Here is a 19,912-nt window from a genome sequence, read left to right as displayed (position 1 = left end):
AAGATTTACCCATCTGAAGAAGGATGATGAAAGGACCAAAGTTAAGCAATGAGGAGAGAGAGAGAGAGAGAGAGAGAGAGAGAAAATATTCTCCTGAAGAGACCAAGAGCATTAAAGCCTTCAGTTCCAAATTGTGAACATGGGCTGAGAACATTGACATTCCTAAGTCCTGTGCTTCCTTGCTAGATTCCTGTAAATATTTAAATCCGTGCTTCACTATAGATATCAAATACATTTTTTGGAAAGTATGACCTAGAACCTAAGTGCTTTATAAATGTTATCTCCTTTACTCCCCACAACAACCCTGGGAGGTAGGTACTTTTATCACCCTCATATTACAAATGAAGAAACTGAGGCAGGCAGCAGTTAAGTGACTTCCCCAAGTCACACAGCTAGAAGCATCTGATGCTGTATTTGAACTCTCCTGATTCTAGGTTCAGTATTCTATCTATTGCTGGCTAGCTGCATATTGGCAGCTATAAAGAAAAAAAGTGAACTTATCTGGTCCTCAAGGAGCCTATATTCTAATGGGAGAGAAAACACATACATGTAAGTATTGAAATTAGGTGGAATAGCAGAAAAAATGCTGGCTTTAGAGCCAGGAAAATCTGAGAATGAACCCTGCCTCAGACACCTAACTGGCTGTGAACATGTTGCTTAATCTCCCATGGCATCAATTTATTAATTTTTACATCTTTAAAATGGAATTAATAATACCACCTACTTCATAGAAGAGTCATGAAGATCAAATTATGTATATATGTTTATGTGTGTGTGTGTGTGTGTGTGTGTGTGTGTGTGTGTATGTGTGTATGTGGATTATAATGGGGTAGCTAGAGGGTTCACTGGATAGAATGCCAGGCTTGGAGTCAAGAAGACCTGAGTTCAAATCCAGCCTCAGACACTTACTAGCTGTGTGATCTTGGGCAAGTCACTTAACCCTGTTTGCCTCAGTTTCTTCATCTGTAAAATGAGCTAAAGAAGGAAATGGCAAACCACTCCAGTATCTGTACAGAAAAATCCCATATGGAGTCATGATGAGTTATACAAGACTGACATGAGTGGACAACAACAATGTGATACATACACACACACACCATATGTATGTATGGTCAATTCTCATTATTTGCAGATTCACCTACTTGCTAAAATTTATTTGTAACCCCCAAATTAGTGCTTGTGGTGCTTTTATGATCATTTATGGATGTGCTAAGAGCAGTGAAAAATTTGAGTTACCCAGTACGCATGTTCCCAGCTGAGATCAAATAAGATGCCTTCTTATTTTAATTCTCCTATTGCAAACAAGTGTCCCCTTCATTACTATTTAGTATCACTGGTTTTCTTTTTTAATTTTTGTGCCTCTTGTCAGTGATTTCACTGTTTAAAATGGCCCCCAAGCATAGGGCTGAAGTGTTGTCCAGTGTTGCTAAATGCAAGAAGGCTGTAATGTACCTTATGGAGAAAATACATATGTTAGATAAGCTTTGTTCAGGCATGAGTTATAGTGCTGTTGGCCGTGAGTTCAATGTTAATGAATCAACAAAATGGTATGTCCAGAAAAAGGAAGAAGAAATTCACCAATCTGTTTGTGAAGATGTACCAGAAAGTACTAAAATAAGTGTTGTGACTAAAGGCTTTCACAGAAACCTAACCCTGTATTTCCTCTAGGAGCAATGATTCAGTATTTGCTAATTTGGTGTTCACAGGGACTTTAGAGAACATAAGTACCATGAATGAGTATCAACTGTATTACATAAAAAGTGCTTTGCAAGCCTTAAGGCATGATTTAAATATTATTACCATTAACTGTATACATAATATATAATATAAATACAAAGCAGTCTGGGGAGGCAGGGCACTAGTAGCTAGGAGATCAGGAAAGGATTTAATGTAAATATCAAAGTAAATATATTCTTCTCCATGAACTGGAATGACGAGTTAGCTTCAGTTTATATTGAGTTCCACTGAGAGTTTCTCTGAACCCCAACCTTACTGGGCCACTTGGTAAGTAATCACAATACTTTTTATGGAAAGGTACTGCTTCTTCACTTACTCCATTTTCCCAAAGAAGTCAGGCTGATTTAACCCTTAATCCCCCTTCCTATGATACATGAAATGAGGAGTTAGAGGCTTTTTAATTTCCTCCCCTTCTTCTCCAAAAGAAGATGATCTGTTACCAACAAATTATGTGCCATTGCCAAACAATTTTCATATTTTTCTGGAAATCTCCTATAGGACCCAAGGGTTCCAGAGAACACAGTTTAATATTCACTGCACTGGAGCAAATAGAGACATTTAAACCTGGAAGAAAGACTGATGTCACTCTAGTCATGGTCCTAATGGGTAGCCCAGAGTAAGAGTTTTAATGGAGATTTTTATTATCGTTCTTAATTAGAATGAGCACCTCTGGGAGATTCTCCCTTATGCCCTAGATTCATTTTAGTGAGAACTGTGAGAGTCTTCAGAGAAGCTTCAATTGGAACATTGCACTTGCAAAGAGCTCATGTTTGCAAAAACTTAGTTAACTTGGCTCACGGAACTCACTCATACCACCCTTTCTGTCATTGTCTCACTCTAGTGTTTCCAAGGCCAGTTCTGGCAAGTAGATGAAGTTTGTGTTTAATATCCCTGTAGTCCTATGAACGTTTCCTCTTTAGTGCCAGGAGCTCTCATGATGCCCTCTGGCAGCCCAGCAACTCCACCGTGCAGCAACCCATCCAGAGAGACTTTCTTTGGGACAATCAACCAGTAAGCATTTTTAGAGGGCTCGTTATGTGCTTGTTGCTGGGTATACAAGAACAAAAGTGGCAGCGTCAATGACAACAGCAGCGGCTTTGCTTTCTTACACTGTTTCGTGGAATCTTCTAGCGTTAGATCAGTTGAGAAGAGGAGTCGGTCAAGCCACACAGGCTACTGGGTCTCCCGCCATGGGTCATTGAAGTTGTCAGTCCTTAGCCAACCATTCAACTCCAGATCTGGTATAAAGAAAGGCTCTTTGGCCTGATTGTAATGGGGAGCTCACTCTGCTCTTGGCAAATATTGGTGGACAGAGGAAGTGGTCTTCTCTCTCTAAAACTTTCTGTTCCTCACATACCTTACCATGTTTCATGTTCCTCACCATGTTCCCTCTTCATGCCTTTGCATTAACCATACCCAATGCATGGAATGCCATCATGAAGATCTCTGACTCTTGGAGCCCTTGTTGCCTTCAGCCTAATCTCTACTTACTGTGGGAGGTCTTTCCTGGTGCCTGTCCCTGCTCATACTTTGTCCTCAAAGCTTACTGTTGTATTTTATTCTCATATGTTTTACATATTCCTGTATATGTACATGTTCGCTCTCCCATTAGAATGCAAGGTCCTTGAGGGCAGGGACTGTTTTGCTTTTGTCCTTATATTCTCAGTGCTTAGCACTCTGTCTGGCATATAGCAGATGCTTAATAAGTACTCATTGACTGATTTTGAGGTCTTATAACTATTTATGGGATCCCATTAGTACCTGCATATAGTCCTGAGAAAAATGCCTTCAAGTAATATAGAACTGAACATTTCCTTGTGAAAAAATGGTATAATGTTATTTGCCAAAGCTTGTCAGGGATTTTGGTATACTAGGAAAATGTAGATGTTCAATGACCCTTGAATATAAAGTTCTCTGAGGCGGGTAAGTGTTTTGTTTTGGAATGTATTGAGTTCCAAATTAAACATGTAGGAATTTATTTTCATAATTAGAAATCAGCTTTTTTTTCTTTTCCTATTTTGTTCCAGAATTATTAAGGGTAAGATTTTTTTTAAATTTACATAGCAAAAATCACACTAATTATTCCACAACAATGGATTGGTTTAGAAAGTTTTCCTTTCTCCTACATGACAAATTCGTTACTGAAAGGCAAAATTACATTTGGACTGATCATTGAAAAATATGAGTACCAAGCTTTATGTGGTTGAGATATGAATCACATGCTAATTTTATATAGTTTTATGCTACATACAATAACATTTAATTAGCAAGAACAGAGTTATCTTTGGAGTCAAGTCATTCCATTTAAACATAACTGGAGGAAATTTCCAAAGAGTACAAAGAAGAAAAAATAGCACAGCAAATGTGGTTCATTTCACCATTAAATGTAGAAAGCCTTAGTTAAAATAGTAGAATTCCTAGTTCTTCTATGTATGTATTTCTTACATATACATGTGAGAATTAGGAATTCTACTACCTTAGCTAATATACACACACATATATATGTATATGTGTGTATGTACACACTAGACATAGCATGGTCTAGTGGATGGAGTGCTAGAAGACCTGAGATTCAAATCCTGTGGCTGAAAGTAGCTGTGTGATCTTGGCTGAGACACTTAACCTTTATGGGCCTTGGGCAATACCAGCTATTTGCTAGAGGGATTTTAGGAATTTCCCCTCAGTGTGAAAATTTCATGTGTTTTGGCCCAAATCTAGTTTCATTGAAATCAAGAACTCTTTGAGAGAATCCTGGCTCTACCAATGAATATTGTCAACTGTTCTACAAGTTATATAGTCTTTGCTCTGTGCTTTGCATATGACATTTTGAACCTGGGTAGAACCAGATAGCTTAGCACAAAGCTTCCTGTTTAACCGTTGTTATTAAAATATCTCATTATGGTCCCCTTTTGTTGTTTTTGGTTTTTGTTTTAATATAGATGGGGTGGTGGTTTTAATATAGGTAGGGATTCAGAAATACTTCAGAAGCCTATAATCTTAGTGAGCTGCTTGGAAATGCTTAAATGGACTTGTTTACAGCCAGTATGTATCAGAGGCAGAATTCAGGATCTTTTTTTTTTTTCACTACCGTACTTCTATGTGGCAGCTAAGTGGCATAGTAGACAGAACCCTGAAGTCGGGAAGACCAGAGTTCAAATCTTGCCGCAGATACTTCCTAGCGGTTTGACCCTGGGCAAGTCACTTAATATCTATCTGTCTTAGTTTCCTCATCTATAAAATGGGACTAATAATGCACCAACCTCCCAGGGTTGTTGTGAGGGTGAAATGGGAAAATATTTATTAAGCACTTAGACACTAAAGGCATATATAAACACCAGCGTATTTATCTGTTATTACTATTATCAGTTTCCTCATCTGTAAAAGCTGGAGAAGGAAATGGCAAACCACTCCAATATCTTTACCAAGAAAACTCCAAACAAGGTCATGAAAAATTGAATGTGACTGAGCAACTGAGCAACAACAACTATTATTATTTTTGTCTCTGTTTATATCCCATCCACATCAAATATGATCTGAGGTTACCTGCCATATTAAACAATACAAAATAGGACGAAAGGAGATAAACACAGAACATAAGCTGTGTAAACACAGACTGCATAGCATCTAAGAGGTGCTGCAAGGTTTCTAAGGTGAAATAATTACTTGAATTCCCCCTCTATGTTGTTGGTATCCACTGCCCATTTAGAACTGGCCATCACTGATCAGGACCCAGTGGAAGTCATTGGGTTTAGAATCAGAAGGTCTTGGGTCGGAATAGACATGTCACTCAATCTTTCTGAGCTTCAGTTTTCTTCTATTTAAAAGGAGGGAATGGATGGGATACGCTTTTCAGTCCCTTCCAGCTCTAAATGCTTGATCTTATGGAGAAGAATGAGGGCAAGAGTCAGTAGAAGGGGGCAAAGAGACTGCAGGTGGAACTGGAGGAAGAAGCCAGCTAAGAGCCTTCTGGCATAAATGCGATGTGAAAGTAATTTAATGTGGAAAACCAAGAGAGCTCAGTCAAGCATGATTCTCTTTTGGTTGCCTCAGTACTTAATAATTCTAATCAACCTCAGACCTTTCCTCTTATTATATTATATGATTATTGTTTGGACCTGATTTCTCCTTCAGATACAACAGAAGACTTTGGGTGCTTTTGTTCCGTGATCCATCTTCCTAGTTAGAGATCTTAGCTAGTTCTACTGGTAATTATGCTTCCTCCCTACCCAGAGATTCCCCGATGTAACCTCTCAGTTCTCACCTCGAGAGGGCATCAGCGTCTTAGACCCTGAATACAGTCTGCTGTAAGGATGAAGGAGGGGAATGGGGCACAGGAAAAGAAGGGAGGCCCACAGTTGGGAGCTAGAGCAAAGAGAAATTTGTTGGTTTACATAATTTTCATTTTCGGACTAAGAAAGCAAACAAATTTATCTGCAGAGACAAATGCTTTCCTAGAATTTATCATGCGTAAGAGGGCATTGAGTGACAAAGAAGATGGTATCTTGAAAAAAGACACAGAAAAGGAGGATTCTTGCTTAGGTCAAGATTCATTCAATTCAATGCATTGCAAGAAATATTTATTAAGTGCCCATTCTGTGCCACTTAATAGTGGAAGGCCTAGGGTATAATCCAGGGGTAGGGAACGTGTGAGGACACATGTGGCCCTCTAGGTCCTCAAGTGCAGCCCTTTGACTGAATCCAAATTTCACAGAACCAATCACCCCAATAAAAAGATTTGCTCTGTAAAACTTGGACTCAGTCAAAAAGCCACACCCAAGGACTATATTATACTATAATCTAATATTCCAGGCCTCTTTGATCTCATAAATAAGGGTATTCCCTTCAAAGATGCAAATCACAACTCATCCATCTTCCCAATTATTTGTGACTCTCAACTACATCTTCCCAAAAGTTCACTATAGGAATCTCTCCTGGAGTTCTCTTGATATTGTGAGGATTTCATTAGGGGATGTGGGTTGTCCTGGGGGTTGGGAGAGTGATATGATTGAATTCCTTCTCCCTTTTTCTCTCTTTCTCTCTCTCCCTCTTCTCCTCCCCTTTTTTCCCTTTAGCTGAGATTTTATGAAGATTACCCCTAAATTGCTCTTTTCCATTAAGAAGCTCCTGACCACTGACCTAGGGTAACTGTGAGTCAGTCATAGGAAAGATTATTGTATAAAGAATTCAACTTAAACACACATTTATTAACTTTCTGTCATACACAGAGAATTATGTAGAACAGTGTGTTTTAATAATAAGACTAACAACTAACATTTGCATAGAGTTTTAAGGTTTGCAAAGCACTTTAATTATATCACCTCATCTGATTCTTACAATTTGATCCCCACAATGACTTGGTGAATTAAAAGCTAATATTATCCCATTTTATAGTGGAGGAGAGTGAAGCAGGACCGGCTCAGGATCACATAGCTAGTAAATGTCAGTACTAGCTAGCGAGTTCATTTTATATCTGGGGCAACATTCAAAATCAGGTCTCATTGACTCTAGCTAGTTAATAAGCATTTATTAAGTGCCTACTATGTGCCAACACTGTGCTAAATTCTGGGAATACAAAGAAAGGCAAAAAGACAGACCCTGCTCTATAGAAACTCCCAACCTAGTGGAGGAGACTTCAAGCAAACAACTATGTACACACAAACAAGCTATATACAGGACAAATAGGAAATAATCAACAGAGGGAAGGCCCTAGAATTAAGGGGGATTGGGAAAAGGTTTCTTGTAGAAGGCAGGATTTCAGTTGGGATTTGAAGGAAGCCAGAGAAATCTGGAGGCAGAGATGAGGATGGAGAGCATGGCGGACAGCCAGTGTGTGTGTGTGTGTGTGTGTCTGTGTGTGTGTGTCTGTGTAATTAAGGAGCAGAGTGGGGGTGATGGTGGTGGTGATATGGATGTAAAGAGTAAGAAAATTGGAAAGGTGAAAGTGGGGTGCTAGGTTATGAAGGGCTTTGAATAACAAACAGGATTTTATATTTAATCCTGGAGGTAATAGGGAGCCACTGGAATTTATTGAATAGAGGGATGGCATGGTCCTGCCCCTTTAGAAGAATCACTTTGGCAGCTGAATAGAGGATGTACTGTAATAGACTGAAGTAAGGAGAGACTTGTGGCAGGCAGACCAACCAGCAGGAAATAAGGGCCTGTAATCAAGGTGGTGGCAATATCAGAGGAGAGAAGGGTGTGCCACCTATATGCCCACATGTAGAAAAAGTGCTCGACCTAGAGGCAGGGGAACTGCTGCGTGATTCTGACAAGTTACTTCATCCCTAGAATCTGTTTCCTCATCTGTAAAAATGGGTATAACAATAATGATGGCACCTCCCTTACTGAGTTGTGTTTCTGAAAGCACTTTGTAAACTTTAAATCACTGTACAAACATATGCGTTCTTATTCAGACATCATTTGTTCTTTCTCTTAATATGAGGTTGAGAATATAAGATTGTAGATTTTGGTAGAAAGAGCCTTTAATAAAGATGCCGCTTTTATATCTCTGTCAGAAAAGCATACTTTTGGAGATGCTTTTTTTCCCATTCATCAAGTAGTATTGGTGACTTGGTCTGAGCCCTCCTCTCTTTCTTACCTTGTCCTCACTGTAACTAATAGTGAACATTTGTGAGACAGTTGATTGCATTCTGTCTGTGAACAGAATTTCTCTGTATGAAACTAAATGGTCCATGAGGGGATAGAATCCGGGTAAAACATCTATCGATAGATTGAGAATTGACCTTCAGAGTTAAAGTTTTCTCTGGTGATTATATTCTCCAGGCAGAGAGTATGTGGCAAAAAGAGATAAATACAGTAGAATGAAGGAATCATAGTGGAAGAGGTTTTTGAACTGAAACTAAGTGAATGCAACTAAGAATTTCTTTCTGCCTCTTACCCTGGGGCTATGGAATGCCCTCTCTTTCCAATTGAGGACAACCACTGAATTAGTCCCCTTTTATGTTCTGTGAAACTCTTTTATTTCAAAGGGCCTTTGGCATGGTACAGTGATTTTATGTTTGATTTTTATTACGGATTCTAATTGCTCTTGCCATTCTATATATATTTTAGTCCTTTAAGTTAGATTGTTCCTTGTGAGATACCTGGGGTACTTTCTAAGAGACAGAATATTTTACAAATTACACTATTCCTCTAATCAAAGTGTACTTGTTGTTAGGATACTAACGATAGACTTTCCAGAATTTTAGGGCAAATGAAAAATAGATCACACTGGCTTTCAGGAAATTAATTTCACAATGCCTTCCTTCAAATACTTCCATTCATAGACTTGAACTGAAATAAAATCGAATCAAAATATTTTATTAATCACATTTACTACTTCCTGATTGCCTTTGACAGATCCTTTTTTTAAAATTTTTCAGTCTCTATACCGTTTGTTCTCCACCTTCCTGCCTCCACCCCCTCATCCCCTACACTTACTTTTGCTCTTTTGGGTGATGTGAAATGTTTGTAAGCTACTTTTTTTTATGTGTGGATTACAAATGCAAAGTTTAAAATTCTCTGCTGCCCAATAAACTCAGCAATTAATTTAACTACATATCTAAATGGAGTAATTTTATTTACAATGGGATGTGAATATTTCAGTTTTGATTGGCCAGATTTGGCTTTGCAGGAGAGACATCTTTTTTTTTTTTTTAATATACAACTAATCTAATTGTTTAGGAAGTTTTTAGAGATGCAATGTGTATATCTGTAGCCAAATCAGACATCATGAAAACAACAATAATAAATCTGGTAGATTCAATTGTCTACAGCTCAATAATCATTAGAGTCCTCCTTTGATGGCCTATAGCAGTATTTCTATTGCTCTCTGGACTGAATAGACAACCTGTTATGACCCAGGCCTGAAATTTATTAGACACACCTGATTTTGCTTCAGCTGCTCAGACAGGGTGACAAAATTATTGTCCCAGTTTTCTGTAAGTGAATGAAATGATGCATGGATTTGATGACTTTAATTGCTATAATTAATAAATAACACATTTGTATGGAGTTTTAAGATTGCCTTTTGCTTTTAGATTCCTGGAACTGGATTTCTTTGTATTCAATTCAACAAACATTGACTACTATATGGAAGGCCTGCTGTAAGTAAACAATATGAAAAAACCTCCTTCATTGCCAGAGTCCTACTGTTTACATGGCCATTCTTACTTCTTCACCCTTAATCTTTTGGTTTGTTTGTTTGTTTTTTTTTTTTGAAGGAGACAGAGGGAGTAATTGCTATCTAAGGCTATTGTAGAGTGACTTCATGAGATAGATCTCTGACTTTTGTCTTCAATTAGTTACAGTTGGTGTGTTAAATTATTTTAAGTTTTATATGTTGGGAAGTTGGTAGTTGCTAAGGACTTCGGTATGAAATTAGGACTAGATAAAATAATGAATCTTGTTACCTTAGGCTACATTGTTCTATTCACCCAATATTACACTCTGGAAGTCTATTCTAGAGAAATTACTCAAATTATTTATAAAAATTAATTCTACTTTTGCAAGCTTGAAACACACAAATTAAGATTATTTATGTCTCAATAAAAACTCTATGGGGCAGCCAATCCTTGTGTTGTCCTTAGGGCCTTAGGTATTACAATTAAGAATTAATTTTTCTTTATTACCATTAGGAGCAAATCGTAAACCCTTTCCAAATTTGCAGAGTACATTTATGTGACATTACTCAGTGTATTCACTTAACACTAAAATGTAATGAGCTGCATTTGCATATTTTTCATTAGCTAAAGTTCTTATATTTCTCAAGAGCTGTCTTAAAATGATTACTGATGTGTGTGATCCCTCTACTCCTTTGATTTCAGAGGCATGGAATTTATGGATTTGTAAAGAACTTTTCTTCTATGCATTTATTCATATGATTTCTGAGGTCAGTGAAACACTCATTGAATCATAGATTGGTAAGAGACCTCCTTATTGCCAACTCCAATGGCCTTTTCTCAACTCATATTCTCCTTGACCTATCTGCCATATTTAACACTGCTGAGTGCTTCTTCTGTAAAATTCTCTCCTTTTTGAGCTTCTGTGGTGCCATAATATCTTAGCTCTTCTCATGTTCTGGATGCTTATTCTTTGTCTCTTTTATTAATCCACTTCATTCTCCTCTCTCTTAAATTTAGCTGTCTCCTAAGATTCAGTCATCATCCCTCAGCTCTTTTTTCTTTCCATACTTTTCCCTGAACAGCTAATGTCAACTTGCAACAAAGTTTTCTCCTGCCTATGTCATAGAAAATGTATTTAATTTAATTCCTTTCATTTTTGAAGCTTTAGAATCTGCATTAAATTGTATTTGGTGTATTATTCTGTTTTTATAAATATCTAGTGGCAAAGATACTATAATTACCTCTTGCTTTGAATTGTAAGGAGATGGGAAATGTCTGCTGATTCCTATCATAAACTTTCTGGTGACTGTTAGGTTAAAAAAAAAGAGGAAAGGAGAACTTTGTACTTCACCAGTCAATTATACAATCACTCAATGAGCATTTATTAAGAACTTACTAGGAGCTAAGCTCTGACCTAAGTACTGTAATAAAAAGAGAAATACAAACAGTTCCTTTATTCAAGGGGCTCATAATTAGCAGGTTGCTCAGTGATAGAATAGAGAGAGCAGTGGGCCTGGAGTCAGGAAGACATAAGTTCGAATCCAGCCTCAGTTACTTACTAGCTGAGTGGCTCCTGGAAAGTCATAGTCTCAGCTTGCCTCAGTTTCTTCATCTGTAAAATAGGAATATTAATAGCATCTACCTCTCAGGGTTGTTGTAAGGATCAAATGAGAAAATAATTGTAAAACACTTAGCACAATGCCTGGCACATAGTAGGAGCTATATAAATATTTACTATTATTATTATTGTTAGCCAGGAGAGATGATATGTATATAAAGAAGACAGAAAGTAGATAAAAGATGATTTGATGGCATGTTTTTCAGGCCACTGCTAATCTCTCAGTTTCTTCTTTTGTAAAATAGTGACTACTAATGATACTAATACTACCTAACTTATGGAGTTATCTTGTGGAAATTTATTTATAAGCTTCACATGTTATATAAAACATTTCTAGTACCTTGTCATGTTTCCCAACATTATCCTCACATAAATATATGTGAAAATCCCAAATAAAGAAAAAATTACAAGTTGATTATTTACTGCAAATAGCTTATTCACTTTAAAAAAGTACTTAAAGGGTAGTTTTAAATATTAATCCTCTCTAGCCAGGAAGTGCTTATTTACTGACCATTAACTCTTTGGTAATTGATAAAGGCAAAGCAGGGAGGAGGGAAAACAAAAGGGGGAGAGGAGCCTAAAGCAAGTGTGAGGAACAATTGCTAATTGAAGATCAATCATCTTTAAAATTACAATGCAAATTAAGGCAAAATATTATTTAATTTACAAAAGGTCAATATGCATATAATTATAAAGAACACAATGAAGCAAGGAATTCAAGTATGATTCATTTTAATGACTTCTCTGCACATTTTATTAGAATTTGCTAATTGACCATTGTTTAAATAATTTCTCATCAGTGAATATTACATAGTCACATGCATTAGGCACTAAGCTTCAGTGAGAATACATGACACTGTGGGCTGTCATTGTGTAAATACCCTGAGAGTTGCACGGGCCTCAATTGCCAAATTGAGAGCTATAAAAAAGGCTTGGATTTCATATTTTACATCCCTTTAAAACAGCAACTTGTTGGGATTATGAGTTTTAGTTTTATCAGTTGAATTGTGTATGGAGAAACACAAATAGAGAGACAAAATCTGACTGCTTTATCTGTAGGCATGTCTTTTGGTACAAAACTGACTGAAATGCTCTTAGCCATAGCATTGTAGATTAGGGATGGGAGAGACCTGGGAGGCCATGTAATCCAATCTCCTCATTTTACAGATGAAGGCATAAAGGCTAAAGAGTTTACGGAAGGATCACATAGTGACAGAAAGGAAATTGGAAGCCAAGTGCTCTGTAACTGACTGACAACTGCCTCTCAACAGTTTGCCGTGTAAAATTTTGTGGTTCTGATTTCTGTGCCCTTTCTTCTTCATTCATATGATTCTGCAGAACAGATTTTGTTGAGAAAGGAGCAGTAATCATGACATTTATATTGTGCTTTCAATTGCCAAGTGCCAAACTCACAATTGGGATGCTTCCATCTTAAAGATGTTGCATCTTAGTCTTGGAAGAGTTAGTGACTTGCCCATGATAGTCAGTGCTTGAGGTAAGATTTGGACCCAGGACTCCTGACTCCAAGTCAGGTCCTCTATCCCCTACATGGCACTGATTCCCAGAAAACAGATCTGATGTTGACAATATGGTATTGTTGAGGTTTAGATGCTAGGGGTGCTGGGACCCCAAAATCATCACATGTGGGTCTTACCCAAAAGAATTCAACTCAAACCTTCTTTTGGTCAAAGACAAGGTTTATTAAAAATAAACCATGTAGGCCAGACTCTTAAGGACTTTGAACACTTTGTGATGCTTGTAAGGATGAGCAGGCATGAGGAAGTCTCAGCCCTTAAATGGTGGCCAGAATGGCTTTTATATATAGCCAAGTGGTTTGAGGTGACCAGAAGAGGGGCTGGGAGTAGGATCTTGAAGCTGGGGTGACTGGGGAAAGGGTCCTGGGAGAATCCAATGGGAGTCTCTGGGAGGTTGAACGGGGTCTGGATAAGATCAAGGATGGGAAATATAACCCAGGACCAGTAAGCCAGTAATAGACAGAAGCTCAGCTTGGGCCCTTACCCCATCAGTACCTTACCTATTGTTTTTCTATTGATCCATTTGATCATATTGAACATTAAAACATATCCCCCAAAATACAAGCCAGTTTTATGGGCAATCAGCAAAAGCAACAAGGAGAAAAGTACATTATGATTTATTTGTAGAAGGAGAAAAGATAGTTAGCTAGCAAATCATTCAAACTCCATATCTCTCATTTGCTTGAGTGAGGAGCTGAAATGTCCCAAGAACCTATTAGAGACCTAGACATTTGAGAGATAAAGGAGATGTTGAAGCTTTTGGCATTTCTAGATTCCCTAATATTTCCTCAAGATGATAGAACTCTTTGAGAATTAGAGCAGAAATAGCCCCTGGCTTCCTGAGCCTCAAATGTCTAATGTGCTTTCAAAGAAGAATGCCAACTACAAATTCAACTGTAATAGTTATTCTCTGGTGCATCCAATCCTGCCACTGCCACTTATTATCTGCATAATTTTGGACAAGTCACTTAATGTCCCTGGGCCTCACTTTCCTCATCTACGAAATGAAGGAGTTGAACTAGATGGCCTCTTAAGTTGCTTCCACTTCTAAATATATGAGCCTAGCTTATGATCCAGAGTAATTGCTCTCTGAGCTAGAGTTATATAATCTTGTGGCCCTTAGGAGAAGCCTGGAAATAACATTCCACAACTATGAATAAGTGTCAGTCAGTCCATAAATATTTTTATGCACTTACTATGTGCCAGGCACTGGGCTAAAAATTGGGCATACAAAGAAAGGCAAAAAGATAGTCCCTGCTCTTCAGAAGCTCCCAATTAAATGGGAGGAGACTAGATGCAAATAATGATATGCAAACAAATTATACACAGTATAAATTAGAAATAATCAGCAGAGAGAAGGCATTTGAATTAAGGGACATTTGGAAAGCCTTCATATAAAAGGTGGGATTTTAAGGATGCCAGGGAAGCTAAAAGACAGATGAGGGTGGAGAGCATTCTAGGCATAGAAGACAGCAAATACAAATGCCTGGAGTTGGAAGATGGATGATCTTACTCAAGAGATAGCAAGAAGGCCAGTGTCACTGGAACATAGTGTGTGCATGCAGGCATGTGTGTGTGTGTGTGTGTGTGTGTGTGTGTGTGTGTGTGTAAGGTATAAGAAGACTAGAAGGGGGTGGGGGAGGTTACAAAGGGCTTTGAATGCCAGAGGATTTTATATTTGATCCTGGAGGTGATAGGGAGCCACTGGGGTTTATTGAGTGGAGATGGGAAAGTGACATGGTCAGAACTGCGCTTTAGAAAGATCACTTTAGCAGCTGAATAAAATATAGACTGGAATAGAGAGAGAATTATGGCGGAGACTAGCTGACAGGTTTTTGTAGTAGTTGAAGTATAAGTTGATGAGGGCCTACACCAAGGTGCTGGCAGAGAAAGAGAAAAGAAGAGGGCATATGTCTTCTACATAGTACAAACAATAAGTATTTGTTGAATTGAATTGAAGCTGAGAATCCTTAAGGTCTAAGACCTATCTTGATAGTGGAGACTGGGCAAGACAGTACTGAGAGAAAGTAAGAAATAGAGTAACTTGCTCTTTTTGGTTGAGACCTGTGATTTCAGCATTTTAGGGAACTCTAGGTATGGAAAGTCTCTTTCCTCTGTTTCAAAATAGGTGGTAGTTCCTCAAGCAAAGGAGTTAATCAGGGTAAATACTGAACATTGAGATAATAGAACCTTAATCTGATAGCACTCTGTCCACTATGTCCCTGAGCTCTGACTTTGATCCTTGATTATATGGGTTACATATGCCCTTGCCAAGGTCGGGAGACTTAGCCATTGGTGCAGGATAGGAATATCTCATTGTTTATATACCTTGCTGTCTGTTAGGTGATTCTCAGGGAGAATTTAGTTAGATAGAGAATTGACTGGGGCCCTAAGTCTTGGTCTTACTGACTTCTAGGGTGGCCTGCCATCTCTTTCTCCAAGTCTTTTCAACATGCTACTTTTTCTTAATAAAATCAAAGAAATAAAAGTCTTTCCCTCCCCTTTTATTTATCTTCTGAATATGTTCATTGGATTCATGCTAGCATCTTTGCTTTGGAAATCTCCATTTAATCTTTGTACAGCTAATTTATTTCCCTTTATTTGAGGGGGGAAAGTAATAATTGTAGGAAGCCTATGTAGCTAGATAATGTGCTTTTACTTCCAGGAGTTAAGAGTAAGAGAGCAAATAAATAAGGCAGAGTTTTCTGAGTAACATTGACACCTAAGAGAGATAAGCTGGTACAATTAAAAGGAGCATAGATAAGAGTTTATATAACAAGGTAATATCACGGTGTGTACTCTGGCTTCCAAATTTGTGTTAAGGGATAGGAAAGACACTAAAAAGACCTGCAGCTTGGGTGCCCCAAATCCATTTACACTCTGCTGTTTCTAAACAAATTGTTGGCTTATGTTTTCCTTTCCTCTTGTGGAGAAGAGAATCTGTTCTAACACAAGTTCAATTTTGGCTTTATTGACAATGTAAAGATAATTCTGTATCTGTGATTTATTGATGACATTATTGATTCCTTCCAATCTCATATTCTGTACTTAAGAAGATTATTGTTCCTTTGAAAAGTGCTACAAAGGGTAGGCTGTCTGCCTATCCCTAACTCCCGGCTTTCCTTCTGGACCTCTGCCTCAGGGGCCTTCCTCAGTCTCTGCAGTCTCCTCCTCTGATTGGTGAGTTCATGGCACAATTTCCATTTGAGAAAGCACCCACCAGGCAAGCTAACTCCAAACCTGATTGAGTCCAAGACTCTTCTCCCTGGGTTCCTTCCAAAAGCCCCCCTTCCCAAGCTCCTTTCCCCTTTTCACCTCCTTTTCATTTGTTCTCTTGCCCCATTAGAAGGTAACATCCTTGAGGCAGGGACTGCCTTTTTTTGGGGTATGTTTTTGCATTTCCAGTGCTGAGCACAATGCCTGGCACTTAGTAAGCAGTGTGCGTGCTTAATAAATGTTTTTCTCTCTTTCTGTCTCTGGCCTCCTCCTTCTCCTCCTCCTCTCCTTCTCCTCCTCTTCTCCTTCTCCTTCTTCCTTCTCCTTCTCTTCTTTCTCTTCCTCTTCTTCTTCTTCCTCCCTCTCCTTCTCCTTCTCTTCCCCCTTTCTAAAACCTAGAGTAGTATCTGCCCTTAGGGTGAAAAGGATCATGGATCTAGTGTTGGTAAGGCCCTCAGAGTCCATCTATCTAACACCTTCATTTTACAGATTAGGGAACTGAGTCCTAGGAAATTTAAAGTCATAGTATGGTAAGCGACGGAGGTGGGATTTCATCCCAGGTCCTCTGACTGCATTGCCAATGTGTGTGTGTGTGTGTGTGTGTGTGTGTGTGTGTGCATGTGTTTTAAACTGTAGCACCCTCCAATAAGAACCAGCACCTGATTGGTTAATGTTAATGTTGGTTAATGACTGTTGGTTAATGTCTCAGCCTATCCAACTATCTGAGTTCATTGAAGTTGTCTGGTTCTTTGTATTGAAGCTGGAATATGGCTACAGTGTGACTGTCTGCTGTGACCACAAGACCCAAATACCACCACCACCACCATCTTCCCTACTACTACAGCTACTACTACTATCTACCTATCTTTTATATAATGCCTTAAGCTTTATAGGGTACTTTACATACATTATCTCATTTGATTCTTACAACAATTCTGTCAGGTGCGTGCTATTATTATCCCCATTTACAGATAAGGAAACTAAACCTGAGAAAGGGTAAGGGACTTGGTGAAGGGTACACAGCTTGGAAGTCTCTGGGGCAGGATTCAGGCTGATCTTACTGATTCTACATCCAGCGCTCTGTCCACTATGTCCCCTAGCTCTGACTTTGATCCTTGATTATATGGGTTACATGTGCCCTTGCCAAGGTCGGGAGACTTAGCCACTGGTGCAGGATAGGAATATTTCATTGTTTATATACCCTGTTGTCTGTTAGGTGATTCTCAGGGGGAATTTAGTTATCTAAGCTCAGGAAGGCCAGCAGTTTGTGCTGAGGTTTGGCTCAGATTCTTATCTGAGACTGATGTGTCAACTTCCTCTGTTTCAAAATAGGTGGTAGTTCCTTAAGCAAAGGAGTTAATCAGGGTAAATACTGAACATTGAGATAAAACCTGAAAAGAAAATCTTTTAATCATTGGCATTGATTTATTTGCATAGCCAAGCATCTTAAAAGTAGATACCTAATTCATAAAATTGTAAGTTTCAAACCAGATATGTAAGTCTTTGCAAACTATGAAGCACCATACAAAGTGTCATTATTTCTATGGTGATTTTTTTTATTATTACTCACATGTTTAGTCATTCCTGAATAATTATATGACTTTTTCAATTTCCACCCATGTTTGGCACTGTAAAATAGAGCCTTAATTTGATACTGATTAAAGAAAGATTGCACTTAAATAATAATTGTGTATCTTACCAGAAAGTAATTTCTCATGCAAATGTGCACTCTCATTAATTGGTGATGATAACGGTTCCATTATCCAAAATAATCCTTGTGTATTTTCTTGGAACCTCCCTCTCGACACAGTGCCAAATTGGAGTTGAAAAGTACACTTGATCAATTAGGCATCAAGGCTTTGGTGGTTGAACTCTCAGCATTGTGAATTGTAGAATGATGGGTCTGGAAAATTACAGAGTAGAATTCTAAAATCTCTTAGCAGGAAATATTTTCTTGAACCTAGCAGAATTAAGAGAGGAAAGTGAATCATCTGGGGAGAAGAGATTTTTTTCTAAGTATGTAGAGGCAAGTGTTCATCCTACAAGATGCAACCAGCTCTGCATTAATTTCCTTTGTTCACAGAAAGAGATGAGTCCCTGCTGTTTGAACGAGTGCACTGTCAAAAACACAGTGGTCATCTAAATCTAGTGACTGTGCAGCTATTGTCCAAAAGCACGTCGGAGATTTGCCAGCCAACTTTGGGAGTCCTTATGGGACACATGAATTCTTGTTAAATAACACATTCATCTCTCAGTGATGTTCTCTGGACAAGTATAGGCCAAAGGGTAGAATTATAGAATCATATAGGGAAAAGTCTAAACCCCTTAGCCTGGATTCAAGAGTGCCTATCATCCTGCAACATGACATTAACTCTGAAAATCACGCAATACTCCTAGTCCCTGGGTTTCTTCCTTCTCTCTGATTAGAAATGGTGGGATAATGGACTTTGGGGAGTTTGCCCCAGATCTTCCCCCATCTAAGGAGGGTACCCTGGGAAGTCACTTCATCATTTCCCACCCTGACTACAGGACTTCATCATATCTTGTCCTTTCCCCTCCCATTTTTCTTTATATGTATTTCTTCCCCATGAGATAGTGACCTCTTTGAGAGAAGGGACTACCATCTGCTTTTCTTTATATCCCCAGCACTTAGCACAGTGGCTAACATTTATTTATTTAATTAGCAAGTGCTAAATAAACATTTATTGCCTATTGATCATTTAATAATACCTAACATTTATATAGCATCATAAAGTTTGCAAAGCACTTTATGTATCTTACCTCATATTATCCTCCCAATACCCTTGAGGGGTGCCTCCTATTTTTATCCCCATTTTGCAGATGAGGAAACTGAGTCTGAGAGGGTAATTGACTTGCCCAGGATTCAACTACTAAGTGTCTGCTATAGGAATTAAACTCTATGAAGAGGATGTCTTAGATGTCTTCTTTTTCCCAAGTAGCCTGACATAATGCTATATACACAGCAAGTCCTTAATAAATATTTGTGGAATGAACAAAGAAACTCATATTACATATGGGACTATCACTACTTTTTTGTGTGGAAATGTTATACATAACACAATTTTTGGTTTGTGGCCTCAGATATGGAGGAAGATAACTGGTTCCTTCATTTTCTGAAAGAGTAATTGTTACTTCAGTAACTGAGTAATTCCGAGGAATTCAGAAAGGCATATATGTGAACACAAAGGAAAGCATTGAAGATTTCAATTGTTTATTTTTGTGTCTTATTCAAGAACAAAGGAATAGGCTGGAAACTGGATGTTTCATTGATTAGTATTTTCTCTTAATTTCTCATGGAACTATCTTTCTGATCAACGGGATTAAGCAGAAATCATGATTCAAAATGTCCTTCACGCTTGCATAGGCCAAGCCAGGATAGTGAGTCCTTTAGCCATTTTTGTTCCCCATCCTATTTGTGTCTTTCGTGGATTTTCCCCCACCCCAACAAATAAAAATGTATTTAGTATATCATGTTTATTAAGTTTTTGAAAAGCTCTGTTAATATAGGAGGTGAAAACTGGTATAGGTAGTACACAAGCAATACTCTAGAAATCTTTTGTATTTGGCTTTGGAATGTCTGAGTTCTGGTTCACTACTAGACTCTTAATTGACCAGTTCCTTTTAAGATGCTCAGGAATGAAGAAATCTTTAGGTCTGTAATT

This window comes from Vombatus ursinus, unplaced genomic scaffold (genome assembly GCF_900497805.2).
Source record: "Vombatus ursinus unplaced genomic scaffold, bare-nosed wombat genome assembly UNPS02014830.1, whole genome shotgun sequence".
Lineage (NCBI taxonomy): Eukaryota > Metazoa > Chordata > Mammalia > Diprotodontia > Vombatidae > Vombatus > Vombatus ursinus.
The sequence above is the reverse complement of the archived record's forward strand: the minus strand, read 5'-3'. Positions refer to the sequence as shown.